The sequence below is a fragment of the Protopterus annectens genome, chromosome 2.part0 (assembly GCF_019279795.1).
Source record: "Protopterus annectens isolate FY-2018-M chromosome 2.part0, PAN1.0, whole genome shotgun sequence".
Taxonomy (NCBI): Eukaryota; Metazoa; Chordata; order Ceratodontiformes; family Protopteridae; genus Protopterus; species Protopterus annectens.
In genome coordinates, this window is record NC_056728.1 from 742,390,848 (window position 1) to 742,413,253 (window position 22,406).

The window sequence follows — 22,406 nt, forward strand, 5'->3', positions numbered from 1 at the left end:
ATATATATATATATATATATATATATATATATATAGACACACACACACACACACACACACACACACACACACACACACACACACACATCGATCTGTGTGTGTGTGTGTGTGTGTGTGTGTGTGTGTGTGTGTGTGTGTGTGTGTGTGTATATAATATATATATGAAACCCTATCAGTTGATCAAGTTTTCAGAAACTTGAAATTCATATGGTTCAGACTATATGACTGAGCCTTTGAAAACTAGGGTTTTTGAATGGAGATTGTTGTACAGAGAGGATCAGGAAATGTTACTCTTTTCTTCACTATAGTGCTATCTCAGAGTTGATATATACAATTTGCAGGGGATGTGATAGGGTACAGCTCCCAACATGGACAGAGCAGGGGGGCTTGCCTCCCCTGCATAAATGTAAAACAAGTATATATTTGTATGTTTTTTTTTTTTTTGATGTTTGAGTTTTTGGAAACTCAATCATATGGTCTCATCTGCATGAATTTTGAGATTCTGAAAAGTCAATTATCTGACATAGATCCATGTATCTATATATATTATTTTAGGCAAAATTATAACTAACCTTTCTTCGAAAGTCATGAAAAGTGTATTCCATTGTTCTGTAACAGAATTAATTTCTTTAATAACTTATGGAGAAATTCATATTTTTAATTGATTGATATTTGAATGAATTTCTGTTCCTAAATAAGTAATATTTTGCTTTTCCAAATTATAATTATATTTATTCTGTAACTGTTTATTTACTTGTTTGTTCATCAAAACAATTTCAGATTTACTCTCATTGAATTTCATACAGGAAACGCATTTAAATAATTCCACTGTGTTACTTAGTTCATCACGAGATATAGTAATATCTCCTGATGTCAATAATATATTATCAGCAAAGAGTTGTATTTTGGATTAAGAATCTTTGCTAATTTCAGATCCCTGTGTTCTTTTGTTTTGTTTTTTCTAATAGTATTTGCAAATGATTCAATTACCAAAGCAAATGATAAAGGTGATAATGTGCATCACTGTCTAGTCCCTTTATTCAACATAACTGAATCTGATACAACATTCAGATTTTAATAAATGCATAGGAATTTGTATAAAATGTATTATCAGTTCAACAAAGGTATTTGACATTTTTTTAATACTTAGTGTTTTAAGCAGAAAATTCCAATAAACTAAATCAAATGTTTTTCAGTGTCAAGTTCAATTAGAGCTATTTTTTTTTTGTATTTTAGCTATAACTAATAATGTGATTACCCTTTTAATATTATTATATGTTATTCTGTGAATAATAAAGTCTGTTCGATTTTCATTTATAATTCTATTATCTCTCTTATTCTTATTGAAAGGACTGAGGCGAATAACTTATAGCTAATATGTAATAATGAAACTGGTCTATAAGATGATACCAGTTACCTATTGGTGATATTAAATTGGAATTTCAAGATGGATGGATTTTTTGTATTATAAATTAAATTAAGAGTTTCATGTAATAAATTGATTATCTTTATTGGAAATAATTTATATATTTCCACAGTTATATTATCCATGCCTGGAGCATTCCCTTTTTTTAACTTACTTTCATAACATTTCCAGGTTTGATTATAGTAGGGTATTTATCTTATTAATGTGATCTTCATATAATTCCCTGATCTTCAATTATGATACTACTCTTTTCATTCAAATTTTTATGTTAGTCTTTAAAAATAGACAATATTCCAGTGGCGGCTCATCCTATTGTAGTGCAGGACTGTATCACCTCGAGCTGAAAACCAAAAATAAAAAAATTAAAAATCCCAAAGCTAAAAAACTCACGCATGCGTGAATGTAAACTGGAACCTGGACTGCTGCTTAATCAATCCAGATTCAGAATAAGGCAGCAGTCTCACAGATGCCCCAGAAGTCTATGTGGTTACAGCTCCCTAGACTGGAAGTGGATTGGACTGCAAGGTCTGCAGTCTGTGCTCACACACATAAGTGCTCAGCATTCTGGAACACAATGGAACTGGAACTAGCAAGGACTAATGCTGGTGGCTTATGGAGGAGGAGAAACAGCAACACTTGCTTTATGGAGAAAATTGAGCTGTGGACTGCTGTGCTTGCTTTATGGAGGAAATTGTGAAGGCTTATGGAGCTTTGGACTGCTGTGCTTGCTTTATGGAGGAAACAGCAAGGGCTTGTGGAGAAATGGAGCTTTGTACTGCTGAATGAGAGGCCAGGTACTGCTTTATGGAGGAAACAGTGTGTGTGTGTGTGTGTGTGTGTGTGTGTGTGTGTGTGTGTGTGTGTGTGTGTGTGTGTGTGAGACTATCTTCTTAAAACTTACAGGTGACCGGAATTACAAGAGGCTTTGCTACAGCAGCCATCTAAATATGATCCCTGTGAAGTCCAAGCTGCTGGGATCTACAAAACAAAGTGCATTGGCAGTTATTTAAATACGGCTCAGACTTGGAGGAAACCAGGAGAAAACCCATGAAATGGCATATTCAATCTAGGGCATTAAGTCTAAACTAGAGGGTAGTGACAGCATATCAACCATTGTCTAAACATGACACATCCTTTAGTGATGAATTCTGTGCTATACTGGTAACAGCAGAAGCACCATAGCAACCACTTAGGAATGCAACGCTATCAACTGTTCTGTCATTTGTGACAGCTATCACATGCAAAAGTTTTACATCTCATAAGAAAATGCCCACACATTAACTAATGCAGGACTGTTCAATGTGCACTAGTAAAGATTAATGTCATCACTCTGCTCAAAAGGTTACAGAGCACTTTAGGATGACAAAGACACTACAACAGCATAACTACAACTTCACTAAACTTGTAGTAACATTCTGATTATATCTTGGCATGTTGCTTCTGATGTCAATTAATTCCACAAGTTTTCAACTGTTATGTAAGAATATATACCCTATATATTTTCTTTTGTGTGAGTGAATGACAAGTCATTAAGCCTGGTCTAATGAATAGTTTCTAAAGTACAGTAAATGTTAACTTCCCATGAGGCTGTGCAACCTTAGAGTAGAACATATTACTTAAAAGAACTTAGAAGATAAAGTTCCTCCAAAGAAATTGGTGCCGCTTGCTTCATCTTCACCTGAACATATTTGGTGCAACAGTTTCACTCAGATGGCATTCAGTGAAAAGCAATCTAATTAAAACTACAATATCCAAACTCCCCCGAGAATGTTAAGAGCCCAAACAAGCCCTTTACTCTGCAGACACCCAACAGTAACTCTTCTTTAATATTACTAGTGTTTGCCTTTTGGGTTTCAGCTTCTGTAGGTCTCCCTCTCAAGGCCGTCCTCCTATTTCAATGTAGTTCTAAGAAGAAGTCCTTCCCATATAGAAGCATCACTACCTATTAATCTCATTCCACTCTGATTACATTACACAACTCCTTACCTGCAGAATCCAGTACCAAGGCAAATCATACCTTGTACTATCCAATCAACAATTTGGTGCTGCATAAAGTTTCCTAACATTAGATTCTTATGATACTGTGCCTGCATTTCAAATTCAAAATTGTACCGTTACTTGTAGCTTCTTGAACCCTGCATTTAGTTCATGTTTCGCAAAACCTATCATTTGAAAAGAGCTCCAAGTGTGGGTTACATAGTCTGTCGAAAAACAAGGTTCTGCTACATTTCATATACTACTGAGTACATCACCTGCCAACAAAGCTTACATTAAATTAATGCTTACTTTGCTGCATGTAGGCATGAAACCCAGACTACAATAACTACATCGTTTTCAGTTTAATGGACAATACTTAGTATAGTCTACATACCAGAAATAGTATTTTTACAAGTTAAATGTTATTATAATCACACATCATGAAATGTGACCAGTTATAGTAAAAGTCTCACTCACAGAGCCATCATAAAATTCAGAAGCCATACAAGACTCACAAGCTCTGACAGGAATAAGATGCTCTTAGCTATCAAATGTTACCAGCAAATCCATGCAGATTCCTCAAGAAATAATGAACTAGCATGAGCAGTTGGCTACATTCACTTTTGTCTGCTGTTACTATGCATTAATCTCTCAAGTTCTTTGTTAAAGTATTTGTGCGAGCATCTCATTTATGGTTTGCTGCTGTATTAGAACACCAGTTTTAAGTTATGACATCAAAATTCGGAGGCCTCAGATTTGTGCTCTGCTGTGAAAAACAGAAGATGCTGTTTTACATCCCTTGTTATTTATATTAGATTTCATTTTATAATTATCAGGGATCAGTTATTAAAACAAAACCATATTAGATGAATGATCTATTAAAAGTCCCACACACACAGATCTGGAAGTAGGACAGGAATTCCAACAATCAACACTGGAGTCCCATACACTAGTTAACCACAAAGCATCACATTCCATGCAGTAGACATGGCACATGCTACTCTGCCCTACAGACCCCATCAAAAGTTTAGGAAAGCTTATCAGAGTCTAATAAGTACAGATGTGTGTGCATGTATAAGGCTCCTGTGACTACAAGATCTCAGGAATTACACCAGGTAGTGGCTAGACTCAAACCCTGCACTTTGGAAATAGGTAGCAGGAGCTTGAATTCCTTACCCACCACCACTTGTAGAAGCTTTGCTTCATATTGCTATTCCATTCCTCATAACATCTGTGTTTTTTTCTGGAAAATAATGACAGGCATTTGAATTTCAGACTTCATATTCTTCAGAAAGCACATGGTAACAGAAAACCTTTTATTCTAACAATTTTCTGTTTATAAGATCATTGTTGGCTTTGTCCAGGTATTTTATGCTAACAGGTTGATAGCTATGGTGAGAACTGAATTCACTGAATGTGTTTGGTGGGCTGTATTCCCCCATTACTGGCTTTCTTTTGGTGTTTTGTGCTAAGAAGTTGAAAGCTATGGTTAGAACTTAATTCACTAAATGATAGCCATTTACGTTTCAGTTTAGCTGCATTTCAAGAAACAGCTGATGTGGCATAGTGGTATGTTGCTCTGACTGTCATGCACAGGGTCCTGGGTTCAAGAGTTGGCAGTGGAATGCATGTTGGTAACACAGCATTTTATTTTTGCTTCATATTGCTGTTCTGTTCCTCATAAAATCTGTGGTTTTCAGGAAAATACTGACAGGCATTTGAATTTCAGACTTCATATTTTTCAGAAAGTACATGGTGACACACAATCTTTTATTCTAGCAATTTTCTGTTTATAAGATCATTGTTGGCATTGTCCAGGTTTTTTGGGCTAACAGGTTAATATCTACGGCGAGAACTGAATTCACTAAATATGTTCGGGGGGCTGTATTACACCATTATTGGCTTTGTCTAGGTGTTTTGTGCTAAGAAGATGAGAGGTATGGTGAGAATTGAATTCACTAAATGATAGCCATTTAAGTGTCAGTCTAGCTGTCTTCAAAGAAACAGCAGATTTGGCATAGAGGTATGTTGATCTGGCTGTAGTGTATAGGGTCCTGGGTTTAACCTGTGGCAGTCAAATGCATGGCAGTAATACAGCATTTTATTCTAGCAACTTTCCAAGGTTATTCTAGCAATGTTCTAAATGTGTCCTTAGTTTTGGGGCTTTTGCCCCCCCCCCCAACAAATGCTGGCTTTTTCCAGATTTCTTGTGCTTCAAAGTTAAGAGATACAGTTGAGTGTTGAATGGATTTTACAATAAGCTGAGAGCTTGAAAAGAAGTTTAGTGCTGCTTATGCTGAGTCTGCTTGCAATGTTAATAGCACAACAGGTAGTGTCACTGCTTTTGATGCAAAAGGCTGTGGGTTCTACTCCCACATTATATAGATGCATTGCTGATACTGTATTGTGTTGTTCTTTTAAAGGGGGTGGATGCTGCAGTCCTGAGAATGTCCTCTTTGGTGGAGATACCTAGTAAGGATGAACCTATCAGTTTGTCATCCATCCCCTATTGCAATATTACTAGCTTATCATTTTTTTATGTAACATAGAACATTTATTCTTCAAGGGAAACAGGCAATTTATTTGTAGATGAAACAATGAAATATAAAGTTGTTTGCTAGCAGCAACATCTTCATTAGTTACAGATCGCTTTAACGTGGAATTATTTAGATGACTTTTACTTCTGCAGAGATTGTGCATATGTAATGATACTGGTGGATTACAGAAGTTTAAGTAGACTTTTATGATAGAAATGTTCTGAATTGGGCAGTTTTGTCATTATTGGTGCATGCATTTTGTTTGCTGGAAACATGTTCAAAACAATAGATTTAAAACACCTTCTAACAACTGTACTCTATTATACAAGTAATATAATTTAATACAATCAGGAAGGTGTATCAAAGAACACATGTATGTTTCATGTGCAAGGGGCTTATGATTTGAAAACAGCCCAGAGTTCATCTTTATCTGCCACTGGCCAGATGTATTTTCTTTGAATGTGAGTCTCAATGCTGTTTCAATGAATGTGAGCTTCAAGGGCAGAGAAGTTTTAATGCTAAGTCTATTTTCATTGTGAGACTGCATTGCTTTGTTTAGCACATGTCTATTAGTGTTTGTTCTGTAAAATGTAAAAATAAAACTTTTAAATTAAATCTAAATCATCGTAGAAGTAAAGCAGTATGCACATTACAGTGTTTATGGTACATGGGGCAAAATAGCCAAGTAATGGGACATTGGAATAGCTACAGGGGGAAGGCCGCATTCGGCCATCATTTTGTGAGGAGGGAAGGGTGGCAAACTCAGACAGCCCAGGCTGAACTATACCTCTGAACTGTCCAGATTTTTGCAGAATGAATAGATTTTTGCTTCTTATTTTTGGTTTGTTCCTCATAACATTTGTGGTTTTCTGACAAATCATTTAAGAATGAAGTCACTAAATAATGACAGACATTGAGTTTCAGACTTCATACCCTTCAGAAAAATGCATGCAAGACCTGTTATTCTGTCAACTGTCTAAGTTTATACAAGAGCAATTTTTATTACTGTTTGTATGTCCCCCCAATATATTTGGCCTTGTCCAAATTTCCTGCATTAAGAGATATGCGCAAATAAATCACTTTATAGAATTAGGTATATCAAAGCCTCTCAACTGTCCCTAAGTTTTATTCAAAATGTTGTGCTTCCCCTAATAATCCCTCTGCAAAATGGCAAATTTGGAAGAAAACGTGGAGGGTTTACAATTAATAAATAATTGTAATGATGAGAGTTATATATTACTTTTAATTTCAGAAATGCATGTAGATTCTTTTATTTTGTCAGCTGCTCAAGTTGACAGTACTAACATTAAAAAGGTGTCTCTTCTTTGACAGGTTCCCAGCTGTATTGCCTGGCTATTTTATATTTTTGCATCACATTTTTGGTCCATTTTTCATAAAATTGTGATTTTCTGGAAAATAAGTGGCAAATCACTAAAGATTGAAGTTAGAAAATAATGACAGACATTTGAGTTTCAAATTTCATACCCTTCAGAAAATTCATACTAATGCAAGACCTAATTATCTTTCTAAGTTTATAAGAGCAATATTTAAAAATTGTTCTAATTTTTGGCTTTGTCCCACTTCTGTTTATGCCTTTGTCCAGATGTCTTGCTCTGAGGTTGAGAGGTATGACAAATATGTCAGGGCCATCATCATCAGACAGAAGTATTTCAAATTGTGACATACTTGTTGCACCCCACTCCCCCGCATAGTGACTCTGGATGTGTCCAAGCAAGCCAAGAAACAGTTATGCAGTGTTAAGAAAATGCATGTTGTTGCAGTACCTGTTGCTCTGTGTTTAAGTAGCAATGCTTTAATGACCATCAGGTAAGCTTGTCTGAGACTGTAAGATGCAAGTAAGCTTTAATAAGCATACTGTTAAAGAATTACCAGCATTGAAAGCCTTTTTCTTATTGCCATGCAGAGAATATTTACATAACTAGATAGCGTATAAGCATTGGGTATTGAAATGCATATGACAGAATTTTTAATAAAAGACAGGATTACAGTATTTTCAGAAGCTCATTACATTTGTTGGAGACTTGCAGTCATCTTTGCAAGCTTTACCCGTAAACTATATAGAATACCAGTGCATGGTCTATAACCTGTGCAGTAATCCTTTAAGCAATTTATCTTGAGCTTGTTTCTTCTTGCTGTTCATTTTTTACTTTGATCATGTTTTCCCCATGAAACAAGTAGATAGTTGTCAGACAGCAGGTCTTTTTTGGATAAGAAACATTTTTGCAAGTGGGGGTATCACAGAGATTGCTACTTTCAGCATGTTACTTGGTCCTTTTATAAAGCTGAATAAATTATAATTAGAACTGCAGTGCAAGAAGAAGTGGTTTGAGTTGAGTGCTGCTTGTTTTTTTATACTTGATTTTGACTGGCATTCCAGTAATGTATTTAAAAAGTAATTTATTTTTTTCATGCCTCACAACCTTTTTGTTTCCATCTAGATATTAAGTAAGTTGTCATGTAGCCAATGCATTGAAATATTTTTTTCTTCTACACTTCATTTTGTCTTGATTGGACTCTCATAATGATGGTTTGGCACCCGGGGCAGTATATTTAATTAAAGTCCCAGTTTTTGCATTTATTAACATAGCCACACCACTTTCTGGTAGGCCACACCCCATTCCCATTGGACCCACCCATTCAGCTGTCTCCTGCAGCCCCCATTGATTTGAAGCCTCCAGCTGCCACTGCAATATTCATCTTTAGTTGACTGGAGAGAAAGTACAAGAGTTTAATAAATTACTCAGTTCTTAAGTACCCAAAAAGAGAAGGAAATAGGTGGAGTTGAAGGAGAATGGCAGCACCTCAAAATAGCATGTCTGAGAACTACAGAAATAATATGTGGCTGAGTCAGGAATAGAAATAAGATGCATAAGAAAAGCTGGTAGAATGCAGAAGCCCAAGAAGTCATCAAAAGAAAGAAAGGGTGCAGAAAAAAGCAGGCAATAGAAAAGACAGACCAGGCTATGAAGGAATACTGGTTGGCTAACAAAGAAACTAAGAAAGGGTTGCAATAGCAAATAACAGACATCAGAGGCACTCTACCAGCTTCTGGAAAGTGACTCAGTAGGTAGCACAAAGAAACTATGTCAGGTTGCAAGTCAAAGACAGATACATAAAGAAGACACTCAAACACTCTTCATAAGACAAGCCAGCAAGAACCTTCTCATCAGTCCTCAGGACATCAAAGGCAGATGTAAGGAGTATTTCCAGCAACTTCTAAATGAAGAAAACCCAACAGAAGCTGTACTGCAGCATATCCTACAATGAGAGAAGAAGAGGAGTCCACCCTAGAAGAAGTAAGAATAGCACCAAGGAAAATAAAGTCAGGGAAAGCAGCAGGCTTACATGAAGTCACAGCAGATATGATAAAGATGCTGTATAAGATAGGGGTAAAATGGCTCGTGAGTGTAGTCATAGCAGTGTGGAGAGAAAGGTGTACCCCATATGACTGGAAAATAAGCACTCTTGTGACAGTGTACAGGAACAAAGGGGATATCCACAACTGTGGGCAGTACAGAGGCATCAAACTCCTGTCACATTTCGTGAAAGGTCTGGAGATGGTGATTCATAAATGGATATGCAGAGTAGTAGAATGTAGGATGGGAGATGAGCAGTTCAGATTCAGATCAGGGTCAACGCAATTGACCCAATTCTTGTAGTGAGACAGATAGCTGAGGAGAAGCTAGAGATGAGAAAAGAGTCCAACTGGGCATTCCTAGACTTGGAGAAAGCATATGACAATGTCCCAAGAAGCTGTTTTGGGCAGTAGTGTGGTGGTGCAAAGTCCCAGAAACATTGGCATAATTAGTGCAGGCTTTGTACAAGGACCTGATGACTCAAATATGAACAGTGTTTGGTCTCACAGTGGGATTCCCAGTGGAAGTGGATGTGCACCAAGGTTCAGTTTTGAACTCACTGCTGCCCATGCTAGTGATGCACTACATTACCAAACAGGTCAGAGTGGACAGATCAACAAAGTTGCTGTATGCAGATGATGTGGCATTACAGGCAGACTCTGAGCAAGAACTTCAACAAAGGATAGTTGAATGGAATGCAGAACTGAAGGCACATGGGATGGAACTAAACACAATTAAGAAAATGGTAATGACAGCAAATTAGGGAAAACCAGAAGAAGCTGAGAATTTAGATAAAAGGGAAGAAAGTGGAACAGTTTAATAGTTTCAAGTATCTGGGAGGGGTGGTTGAACAGAAGGGTAGTCTGAATGAAGAGGTCAAAGCTAGAATCAGGGGGGGCTGCAGCCAATTGGCATAGAGGCTCAGGTGTAGTCTATGACAGAAGAATGCCAAAAAAAGCTGAAAAGTAAGGCATACAAGACAGTGGTGTGATCAGTATTACTGTGTACAGAAACCTTGGCAGTAAAGGCATAGGAGATGAAGAAGCTAGGGGTGATGGAAGTGAAGTGCCTGAAAAGAGTGGTAGAGTTCACACTGTGAGACTGATGAAGAAATGAGGACGTATGAGCAGAAGCCAAAGTAGCTCCAATTGCAGAAAAGATCAAAAAGTACAGATTACTGTGGTTTGGAGATGTACAGAAAAGCAGAAGGCAATCTGCTGAAGAAGATTTGGGATAGGGAGGGAGAAGGTAAGAGAAAATGAGGATATCCAGCAAAGAGCTGAATGGATTGTGTGATAGAAGATCTGCAACAGTCAGGCATGAGTGTTGAAGAAGGCAGGAGTATGGCACTGAATTGAGGAAGATGGTGACAATTAATATGATACCCTGATCTTATGTAGAAAATGGGAAAAAGTGGGCTGATGATGAATATTCTTCTATAGCTGATGTTTAGTTTTTGTTATTGGGTTTAGGATTTTACTAATTTAAGCATTTTTATTTCACTGTGCACTTCTATTTAATAAATAATGAAGATTTTTACAGACTTTGAGTAACTACATACTTTAAATCTCTCTACAGTTATTTCAGTTTTATGACTCATTTTTTATATTTTGTTGATCTAATTTAGCATACTGCAATTCTTCATGTAATACAGGGATCTCCTTGTCCCATTCTTTTAATTATTTTCCCATTATTTCTTGATTATAAATTTTTAATGTGTCCCATAGCATAATATTGTTAACCATTACATTATCATTTAGTTGAAGAAATATTTCAATTTGTTGTAAGAAATAACTTTTAAAGTCATTTAACAATGTCATTTATGCGGGTCTATATCACTTTGTCGAAACAGCAGAAGTTCTAACACCATATGTTCGAACTTCTAACCTCGAAGTGCAAAACTATTGAAGGCTTAGAACAGCAATTTTTTTCCCAGGGAAAAAAATCGCTGTCCCAAGAAACACACACACAACACAAGCACACCAAAAAACAGCAATCCACACACATACACTTAAAATCCTACATCTAACCCTACACTAAACTGTACATACACTACTATCTATCCACTTACCTTAACCCAAACCCTAACCCTAAGGTTCGTCACTATCGCACAGTCACCTGACCTGTGCCCTAATCCTAACTCACCTAACCCACACCCTAACACTAACATCCACACAATCACACACCTACCTGAACCCGACCCATAACTTTCCACCACAGTGCTGAAAATCGCAAAGCTACAGAAATGGCCCACTGAATTCTTTCACTGAGAAAGAATTCGGTGTTCCTTGGTTTCACGATAATCAGTTTTCGAACTTCACAGTTCGAACATATGGTATTCAGACTGCTGAAGTTTTGACGAACTGATAAGAACCCATTTATGCTGGTATTTCATGTATTGCTTAAAGTTTTATACAATCCAAGTTTATATTCTTACATAAAGAATTAAACTCTATTAATGAGCAGGGAATAATTCTAAAGGTTTCAGTTTTACTTACCAAATCTATAAATATATACATTTTTATAAGTAAGTGTTTGTGTACCATGAGCATATGAATAATGAGTAAAGAAGAGACAATTTTTGCTCTTTAAAATCCATTGCATCTTTTAAATTATTGTTAGTGATCCATTTATTTAATAATTTAGAAGTGGGAGATAATTCAGTATGTTTAGTAGTGCTAGTATCTTTTTTACCTTGAATACAATTAAAATCTCCTGCAATAAAACTACTTTTCCATAAACCTTGAAAAATTTCCAAATATTCTTTTCACAGCTTCTAAGCCTATTAGAGGAATCTACTAAAATTCACTAAAGTGTATATTTCTCTCATTAAAGAGAATGGTGACCATTTGTTTGCGATATTTATATTTATTAAATAATTTTGATCAACAATCCTTTCCTCCATTATATAGCAGTACATTTTCTTTTTTTATTAAAGAAGGATGAGGCTAACACTTTGTAGTTCCAATTGTTTAATAGTTGTATATTATATTCTAATAAATGCATTTCTTGAAAGAAAATTATATTATTGACTTTCGAATATTTCATTACTGATTTTTTGATTGCCACTGTTTAGGCCATTCATACCAATATGTAGATATTAATTTTAGTGAAGACATTTTATTCTACTGTTTTTTTTTTCAATATTATTTTTATACACTAAAGATGTTCATTTATATTTAATTACTATTGTTACTAAGAGTTATATACTACTGCAGGTTTACCATCAAAATTGTGAGTGAAGGGTAGATAACCATGGGATGTCAAAATTTGGTTGGCTGAATCTGTGTTGTCGAACCTTATTTGTGCAAGTCCTGGTTCAGTGAATGCAATATACATTCTTACATATGTTGTTGACCATATGACAAGAGATTGTGGTACAGTGCGGAGCCGGTCATTTCCTCTTTTCCCCATTGTAGAGTAATCTCAGATTTGGAATATGTAATATGTAGAGGATGTGGGGGCACAGCCCCCCCTGCATAGTAGTTACATCACGTGATGTACAGTGGCTGACTGCAGTCTATGAATGTTGAGAAAGGTCAAATTTGCTTAAGGAAGTGTGTTTGCAACATTCTGACTTTTTTGACATTCCATTTCAAACATGTGCATCGATATTTCTGGTAGGAATTTATTTTGAATGTTGACTATTTGATAGCAAACCACTACTGCATATGTCTGTATTATGAATTATAAGTATTTCAAAGCCCTTTCTTTTGTTATCAATAGAAAAATAAAATAGATTTAAATTCACAACTATTAATTTAGGCAATTTGATAACAAATGCCTGTAACTTATTTACAACCCTACCATCTATGGATACTAATGTTCCCAATCTGTCTGACATATTAGATACATTGTCTAGACAAAAACACAACCCATTTCTGACCTAATTTTTAAATTTGTTGATATAACTTATGTATAAAATTCAATTACTCAAAAAAATTGTAATTAAAGAGACTAATTGAAAATAATTTTAATAATAGAAAACATAATAAAATATAAAGATAACAGTATTCATGAAAACTAGAAGTTTACATACATATTAAATGCTATATAATTCTGTACATAAATTTATGATAAAAATAAAAGAATAGAAACTAGCATTAACATGTTTATAATGACTTTATAGTTATATCAGAATAGTCCTTATTACTTTAGAAAACATCAAATCACTCCTAAGTATAATTAATTTCTTCCTTTCTTCATTGAAGCAGTTTATACCTCTATATTTTTTATGTTCATAACTTATTAATAACTACCACACCTTATAAAATGTTATGCCTCATCAATTAATTTGCTAGCTTGATGTGTAATACCTTTATATTTTATCAATGAATTGAGGATATTAAATAATCTAAGCAAGTAGAATAAGTATATATTTATTGTTGAAGATTAGATAACATGATCAATCATATCACAGATTTCAACAAAATATCTTCTTCAGTTCTCACTCTTCATTTCTTACAACACAATCTAGCAGTTAGAAACTTTTAAGTATTCTTAAATTTTTATGATTTATATTTATTAATAACTCAATGTCTTACATACTTAAATTTAAATACAGTATCTGTAAATGCCAAATAGCAAAAGGTTATATTATCAATTTTATAAAATGCTAAAGTATATTGAATTTCTTCAATACCTGTATAAAATAAATATTTAGGCAGTAACACTGCAATACAGTAAATACAAAATGCAATATGATGACTGCAGAACATTCAGAAAATTACATTATGTGAATTATAAAATATTCAAAGGCAAGTTCTCAGTAAACCATTTCACTAATAAGTTGCTAAATATCTTATATTATTTCAAAATTGATAATAGTACTTGATAACAACTATATTATATGCATGTAGATATTTGAGTGCATGCAACTGTGTTTGCCATCACATAACTATTATCATAATAGTGGCACTTTTAACGTCACAGATTTGTGTAGGATAAAAGTAAATGCTCAATTACCCTTTTGTTAATATTGCTATATAACTCTGGACATAACCTATTCAGTCTGAAAAAGACTTCTCATTGCATTGTGCCCATATTTCTTATATTACATAATATTCACCTTCTATGCAACTAAGACACAGTAATATCTCTTGACAGGAAATAAATATACAAACAGTACATGCCTTGTGTTTGCCCAGATTCTACACACTTTAATACACTATGTAAAAACTTTAGCTGTATGTTGAACATTTAGGTTTATCCATAGTTACCTGATATATAATGCACGAGATAATAAAAGTAACTAAATTTTCCAATTGCCATAATAACTGCCCATGCAAAAATTCAATTCAGGATTATGCTGCATATGAAGGATCTTGTGCCATAATTTTTTTTTCGCAGTGTTTTTTTTTTCCTTTCTTCTCCCCCTAACTGCTAGATTATAAAATACATATTTGATGTTAACCATTTAGATCCATTAGACAACATATTGCCCCTATCCAGAGTTACGGTTTAGTTAAATGCTATATTTTGCAAATGAAAGTTAAAGAAATCAAATTAAGATACAGCTCTAATCTTCTGAGACAATCTGTAGTGATTATAAACTGAACGTATTTCACCTTCAAGTATAAAATTATTAGAATGTTTAGTAAAAGGAAGACTCTCCCAACAAATTTTAAGTATGCAGTCAGGAAAATTTTAAAGACTTCAGGTATGATGAAGAGCATTTCCTTACTCTAAGTAAATAGCTGTTTAACTGGGAATTCAATTACTCTGTTTGCAAAGTATGGATAATATATATCAAACTAAAGGAAGAGGAAATGGTTTTACAATAAAATTATAATTATAAGTTAACTTGAAAACTAATAGGCAGTCTTACCACAAATCTGTATTTCCCAGTTACTATTACAGCTTTACATATTATTAATTTATTTTATATATTACATTTAGCATATTTTGCATTTCTAGCTAATCAACTTTCATAGAGCTTTATTATTCCAATTACAGATACACAAACTTTTATACAAGTACAGTTGACTTATCACCTGACTAAACAATGCTCAGATTTCTTACTGTATGATCTCAAACAGTATTCAAAACAATGAAGCAGACATTCAAAAGATAATATTACTAACATTTAAATCAAGAAATTCTGTACTTGGACTTACACAGATACTAACAGTTTATGTATGCAGAATGAATTTTAAAGAATAATTCAAAAAGGTTATCACTTTTCAATGCAAATGAGTCATTTCATTTGAACACAAATGACCATTTACATTACTTGTATATGAACTTTCTCAAAGTCCACAGTCTTTGCCATTTATCCTGTCTTAACCATGCATTTGTAAGACCCAGCCATCCATAAAAATTCCACTATGTGTTCTAAATGAAAAACATACAAATCACCAATGAGGAATTATGAACTTATTTGTGGATAAAGAAAGTAACAACATCTCAAATACAACTAAAGCAGGCTGCCAGAATAATGAGGAACCTGCATAAAGCAATTTGGAAGGCTGCATCATCTTTCATCACCCTAGTTATCTCACAACCTCCCACAAGGGAAAACAGTAACTTGCCATCTATATCATGCTTAATCTCTGTTTTCCATTTAAAACTATATTCATTATAGCCATCACAATAATGTCATTAAAACTCATTGGAATGAAGTTATTGATTGTTAAAGGCTCCATTATTTTTATATATCCACCCACCCTCCTTACTTGTTTGCATTATGATGTCATTTAACAAAGACAGAGGAGTCACACATGAACTAGTCTTGCTCATGATACAGCGAGAATTCACCACAAGTAAAACATGAAAAAAAAGAAACCTCAATGTAAGTAACACTCTAAATTCCAGTCAGTAATTGTTAAGGTCTTGTGTTTGTTTTTCCAATGACTGAACCATTCCACACACATATAGTAACAGCAATACCTACAAGAACCATCCCCCAAAAAATCCCTAGGCCACACCAGACAGCCATGATGAATGCTATATAGCACAAATGATCCCAAACTTAAGCTCAAACAAACCCGCAACCCATTATCTAAAATAAAAACAATTATTTCTAATATTGTAATAAACAGAAGTCTACAGGTTAGAACTATGACTACTGCAAGAGGGACAGGGAGAAACACAAACAGAAGTCCTTAAAATGCATAGGACGTGAACTATAACAAGAATAATACATATATAATCTCGGTCAACAACTCAAATTAAATTAGCATTAGTATTATTCATATATATATATATATATATATATATATATATATATATATATATATATATATATATATATATATCTATATATATATAAAATTTATTTATTCATTTATTTAGGCATATGTATTCTTTGAAATTAACTGAAGAAAAAGCATCCAAACTAATAATTTTATTAATAAATTCCTTGCATATTTTATTGGCTTACTAGCTTCAAAGTAAACATTTTTGAGGACTCCAAATACACACACACACACACACACACACACACACACACACACACACACACACACACACACACACACACACACACACATATATATAAGTACACACACACACACACACACACACACACACACACACACACACACACACACACATTATTAATTAAAGTAAATAGAAAAAAAGAAATCAAAAGTGTACTTACATACTGTATGTATTTTTTATAGATGGTTAAGGAAACTTACATGTTTTTTTTTTTTTTTTTGGAAAAGGTGAAACCCATAAATGTTAATGAAAATATATTGACAACCTTAAAGCATTGTATTCATCAAATAAACAAATTGTCATTAATTCTTAAATCTCTTTGACTTTGTATTCATTTTCCAAGTGTTTACTTCAGTTTGCTATTCAGGGATGCCATGCTCCACTCAATTTCTTTTGTACCAAAAATAATGTTATTTTTTTTAGAAAGTCTGAAGCTTCTTCTATAGTGGTAAAAATTTCCTGACCTTCAAGATGGTGTACTTAAATTCTTACTGGTAGTAGAAGATTACTTGTGATGCCTTTCTTCTTTACATTTTTAATAAGTGGCAAACAAGCTTTACTTTTATTTATGACAGTTGCAGAGTAATCACTGTCAAAATGACTAATGTTCTCTCCAGTTTTGCTAGAAGGATCAGACCACACTGCTTTTAATACTTGATCTTTTTCCACACGTGACATAAACGTCACTATTATGGAATGAGGATAAGCGTTTTCTTTTTCTGATTGTGAAACTAAAGATCTATGAGCTCTCTCCATCCCAAAAGACAGTGTCTAGGGTAATTTCAAGATTTTGTATAGCTGTGTAGTTAAAAAGTAATTGTGATATCACTTTCATATTTCTCATGTATTCCATATATTCTTGCATTATGTCTATTAGGTTGGTTTTCCATCTCATCTGCTTTCTTAATAAACAAATGATTTTGCTTTAAAAGAAAATCTGTCTGTATTTCACTTTTCACTATCCTTCCTTCAAGATCATTCAAAGCTTCTTCTACACTTCTCATTGTGCATTCTGCTGTTTTTTAAAACTACTCAAGTTGTCAGTTTTATTATTGCGTTCTTACTTGAAAGTGTCTATTTTTAAATCCAGCTTATCTACTTTAGACAGAATATCTTATATTTTGCATATTAAAGACTGGACTTATTTCTTAAGAGATGGTTTCTGGTTGTTGTTCCATCAGTGACTCATTTTATAGTCTCTTGTCTGATATTTACTGAATAAGATTCGGACTGTAAGTGTATTATACTTGAAGAAATTAAGTATATACACTGCTTCCTTGTTCTTTCACAATCCAAATAATGTTCTTAATTCTTTGAAGTAACTGCTGGTTTTATAAGTCTGACTTTATAATTTAAGTTGCAGAGCTTCTTTCAGATGCTGCTTTCACTCTGCCATCTTGGCCACTTTCCTAAATATGAAATGCTCCACGAATTTGCATTTCATCCTTGCTCAGGGGCCATGCTTATCTTCTTTGTATGATTACAGTTTGAGTATATGTGCTTCCAAAGCAAGCACTCACATGCTTAGTTTTAATGCGTTATCAGAATATCATTCTGTTATGGCCAAATGGTCAATTTAGTTGAGTTATTTTGCAAGCATGCCCTATTTCTAACAAATGTAATCAGTTTACAAACTTTCAACTAATCTACATGCAGACTATAGAATAAGTTAGAGGAAAGACATAGATCTGAAAGGTGTCATCTAAACAAATATGAGCCTAGGGCATAGCCCTGTCAGCTTGTCTCACAGGACTAAGCTGACTGTGATATAAAATTGTACCTGACTAATTGCTGCGTGATACTTGATATGTCCTATTTATAAGGCATGCAGCTATCCATGTTATCCAGATTACATTGCTACAAAGCCTTTCTGATTTATTGACCAGTGTTTTGTGCATTAACCTATCAAAAATGGAAGATAAAGACATTTAAATTACATCACAGCAACATTATTCATTTATAGCTATTACATTATTATAAAAAACCCTGTTGCAGGTAGTTATAGATCTATTTTAATCATATGCATGCTGGTGCCAAGCTTTCCAATTCAGTCAGTAATTTATCAAAAATAGCATTCTTCAATATTTTTCTCAACACTAAATTAAATTTATGTACTTGAATGACTGAATTTGTCTAGTTCCCCTTTCCCTTTTCATAAAAGATAGATTTAACAAGTGCGTGTCTCTAATCTTTTGGAATTGGCTTACTGTTAAGTAGCCAAGGCTTGGAAGGTCAACCTGAACATTTCAGAACTGTGGACACCAACGTTCAGAATACTGAACACCCAAAATATCAAAGTCAAATTTTGACCCATTTCCAGACACGTTAGCACTTGTTCCTGGGTCTCAAGCAGTAGGGTGTTATGGAGATTTGAAGTTGCAGTCAGTATGATGTATAGTCATGATTCTAACAATGGTGGTGCATTTCAGAGTTTCCGGTGATCAAGCTTCCAAGCCTCAACCATTTAATAGTAAACTGAGGAATTTCTCCATACTTAACTGACCTAGTGAGTAACAGATATAATGGTATTGTAAGTTCAAACTGAAATATTCTCAGGTCATCATTATTAATTTCATCTCCTCCCTGTGCTTTGTTTGGTACCTGTTTGGTTCCAGTTTACATTGTACATTTTCAAAGTAATGTAGTTCACTTTCTGTATCATAAAGTTACTTGAATGCTATTAGCACAAAATATCTTCCTCCTTGTGGAGTCAAGCTATTTTGCAGATGATTTTGTAAATATATCAGCAATCTGTTGACTCTGAGAAAAAAAAAATATTAGAATCTACACAGTTTGTTGATTTTTGTGTTTACTACTAACATATATTATGGTTTCCTGTTATGCTCAATATCTTTATATAAAGTTTCGTCAAAATTTTCCTGATTTTGCTTCACACTATCCTGGGGATTCAATAAACTGCATGTAGGCTTAGTGTAAAGCTTACATGTGTTTTTTTACAGTGAGCAGCAGTGCTAATTATATATGCATGCTGCACACCACGTTTAAACGTAAACAAGTGTGATTTAGTGGCCAGCAACATTGTTGCTGGCCAGCAAACCATGTATAGCAACATGAACACCAACAGTCATGTAAACCTGTTTACCTATGGGCAAACTAGGTCTGTGGGATTGTGTGGAATTGGATTGGGTGATTAATGAAGCAATGTATATAGTTACAACACATTACTTGAAAGTGTAAACAGTGCAGAATATTGTGGAAACCTCTGGGCATATTGAATGAAAGTTGTGTAAATGATCAGTAAAGCTACATAGACTGCATTATAAATAGTCAGGGGAAGTGTTATATTGAAAAGGGACACACACAGATGAAATGTAGGAATGAACACAGGGAAAGAGGATAGGTGAAATATGATAATGTATAGCACATCAGTGCATGCCAATGAAGATAGTGGAAGCATGAACACTAACCCCATATTGACACAATATAGCACAGACTGCACAGTTATTGTATATTATGTGACAGTCACACAAGGTGACATATCAGTGGAGCATATACTTTGTGATATAAGCATCCTGACATGAGCAATGGACATGACATACATCAGGGATGGTATAAACAATAGGGATTATGCGTACATTGTGAAGTTGTGCAAAATGAGCTGTCTGAATATTAATGTAATGTCAGTATATGTCACAACAACATGGGACACATAGTAACAGGCACATAGATAACAGCAGGGAGAAAACAGCACAATCATGGACAATATCAGAATAATACCACCAGTAATCCCATGTCTTCCACATAGCATATGTTATTGTGAGTGATCATAGATGATTCTGCAGGGACACACTTTACAGTATTATGATGTGTTAGCAGTCTCTGAGGAGAATCAAGCATCCCTCCCTTAAAATGTAACATCTGCCGGAGGTGTTCAGAGGGAAGCTGTTACAACTGGATTAGAAATAACTAGCAATCCTGGCTAGTTGACAGCTGTGCATACCACTTGATCTGCTCATAGGGGTGTGTTGTCCAATGTGTAATTATCTTGTGTATTTGTGTTCATACTGGAACTAATCAGCCCATGAGCTTCCTTCACTGTGTCCCCCTGTCTGTAGCATCAATCCTTTGTGTGTGTTGATACTGTGTGCATTATACCAATATCACACTTGGATTCCGTGATTGTCCAAAATTTGCAGTCCTCAAAAAGCTGGTTGGAGAAAGGATGAGTAAGTCAGTTTTGATGTCAAAACTTAAATAATGGACAGGAAAGGACCTAGCACAAATCCCTGAGGTATGGGCCTGGTCACTGGTCTCTGTATAGAGGTGACTTCACACACTGCAATGGTGACTTTACACACTGCAACATATTTATCTGTCATGCATGTGTTCCAGTCGTCTACCCACTTGGTGTCCTAGGTATTTATGGCCACTTTTGACAGTTTATCTGTAATATCTGAATGTTGATGTGTGTCAAATACCTTGGCTAGGCCAAGTTACATAGGATGATCATGTTTTCTTCATGCATGCCCTCGGTAACCTTCTTGAAAACAGTGAACGGATGTAACAGACATGATGTAGCCTGAACAAATTAAACGTGGGTTTGGTACACAGTCAGGATATTACCTATGTCTTTTTAGATAAGATCCATGATGACTCATTGGCCTAGATCACAGATGAGAGTCAGGCTGGGTCTGTAACTCCATGCATCAGGTGATGATCCCTCCTTGAGTCAGAAGGATGCACGTTACTGTACACCATTCTATGTGAACACAGTCTGTCTGAAGGCTGTGTTCAGGTACAGATCCAACTGTGTCTGACAGATCAAATTTTAAGTCACAATCTAGGCAACTAATGATGCTGTTAGGGCCCATATTACTGCAGCTCTTATAGAAGGAACATGTACTGCAATGGCATCAGTGGCCATAAATACATTAGCTCACATCACAGATTGCAAGACACTTTTATAGCCATACTGTACAAACATACACACCTAAATATAGCACATGTCAATGACAGCAATACTGACATGTCAACCATTCATAGGGTCCTGGGAGATAATTAGGCTAATGGTCAACATCAAATGGAATTCTAGCCATTATTACCCCTTTTAAAAGTCCTGTATATCTATATTATGGATGATAGTAAGCCTATTGTGCATATGCTTACACTTGTTTGATTGCATTACATCCTGCCACTGTCCATATAAGATGTGTGCACCACACTTGCAGTGGTCTTAAGATGGCTTGCAGACGCTCATGGCAGGACTCTGTTTCATGATGTGTGTATGCATATTTTACATGAAGACATCCTCCAATCCTCTGCAGGAAGCATGTAATGCGGCCAATGAAAAAAAAGGAGGATGGTGGATGCATGGGCTACGTGAAAGGTGTTCTAAGAATTCCAAAGATCATACAATGGCCATAATGTACCACCAACCACATACACATAGCAGTAGACTGGGCCTCATATGAACATTACACCTGTCTAGGTTTAGAATATGAATGTCATGCAATGTCACAGTAGCAATACCACATATGATTGACTGTCACATTGCACTTTATGGAGTATGATAGTATCATTGCATGCTGAGGAGAACATGTTAGGAGGAGTGTAAAACATGGATGTGGAGACACAACCCTGTGTAAAATAGTCTCAAAAGTGATAGTTGCATATACAGACAATCAAGTT

General features: G+C 34.9%; 1 non-coding gene across 1 annotated transcript; it reads right to left on the reverse strand.

The window, feature by feature from the left end:
- Positions 1–18,166: 18,166 nt before the first annotated feature.
- Positions 18,167–18,273, reverse strand: LOC122793823. Its single transcript, XR_006363551.1, has one exon. It is a non-coding gene; the product is annotated as a U6 spliceosomal RNA (small nuclear RNA).
- Positions 18,274–22,406: the final 4,133 nt, after the last annotated feature.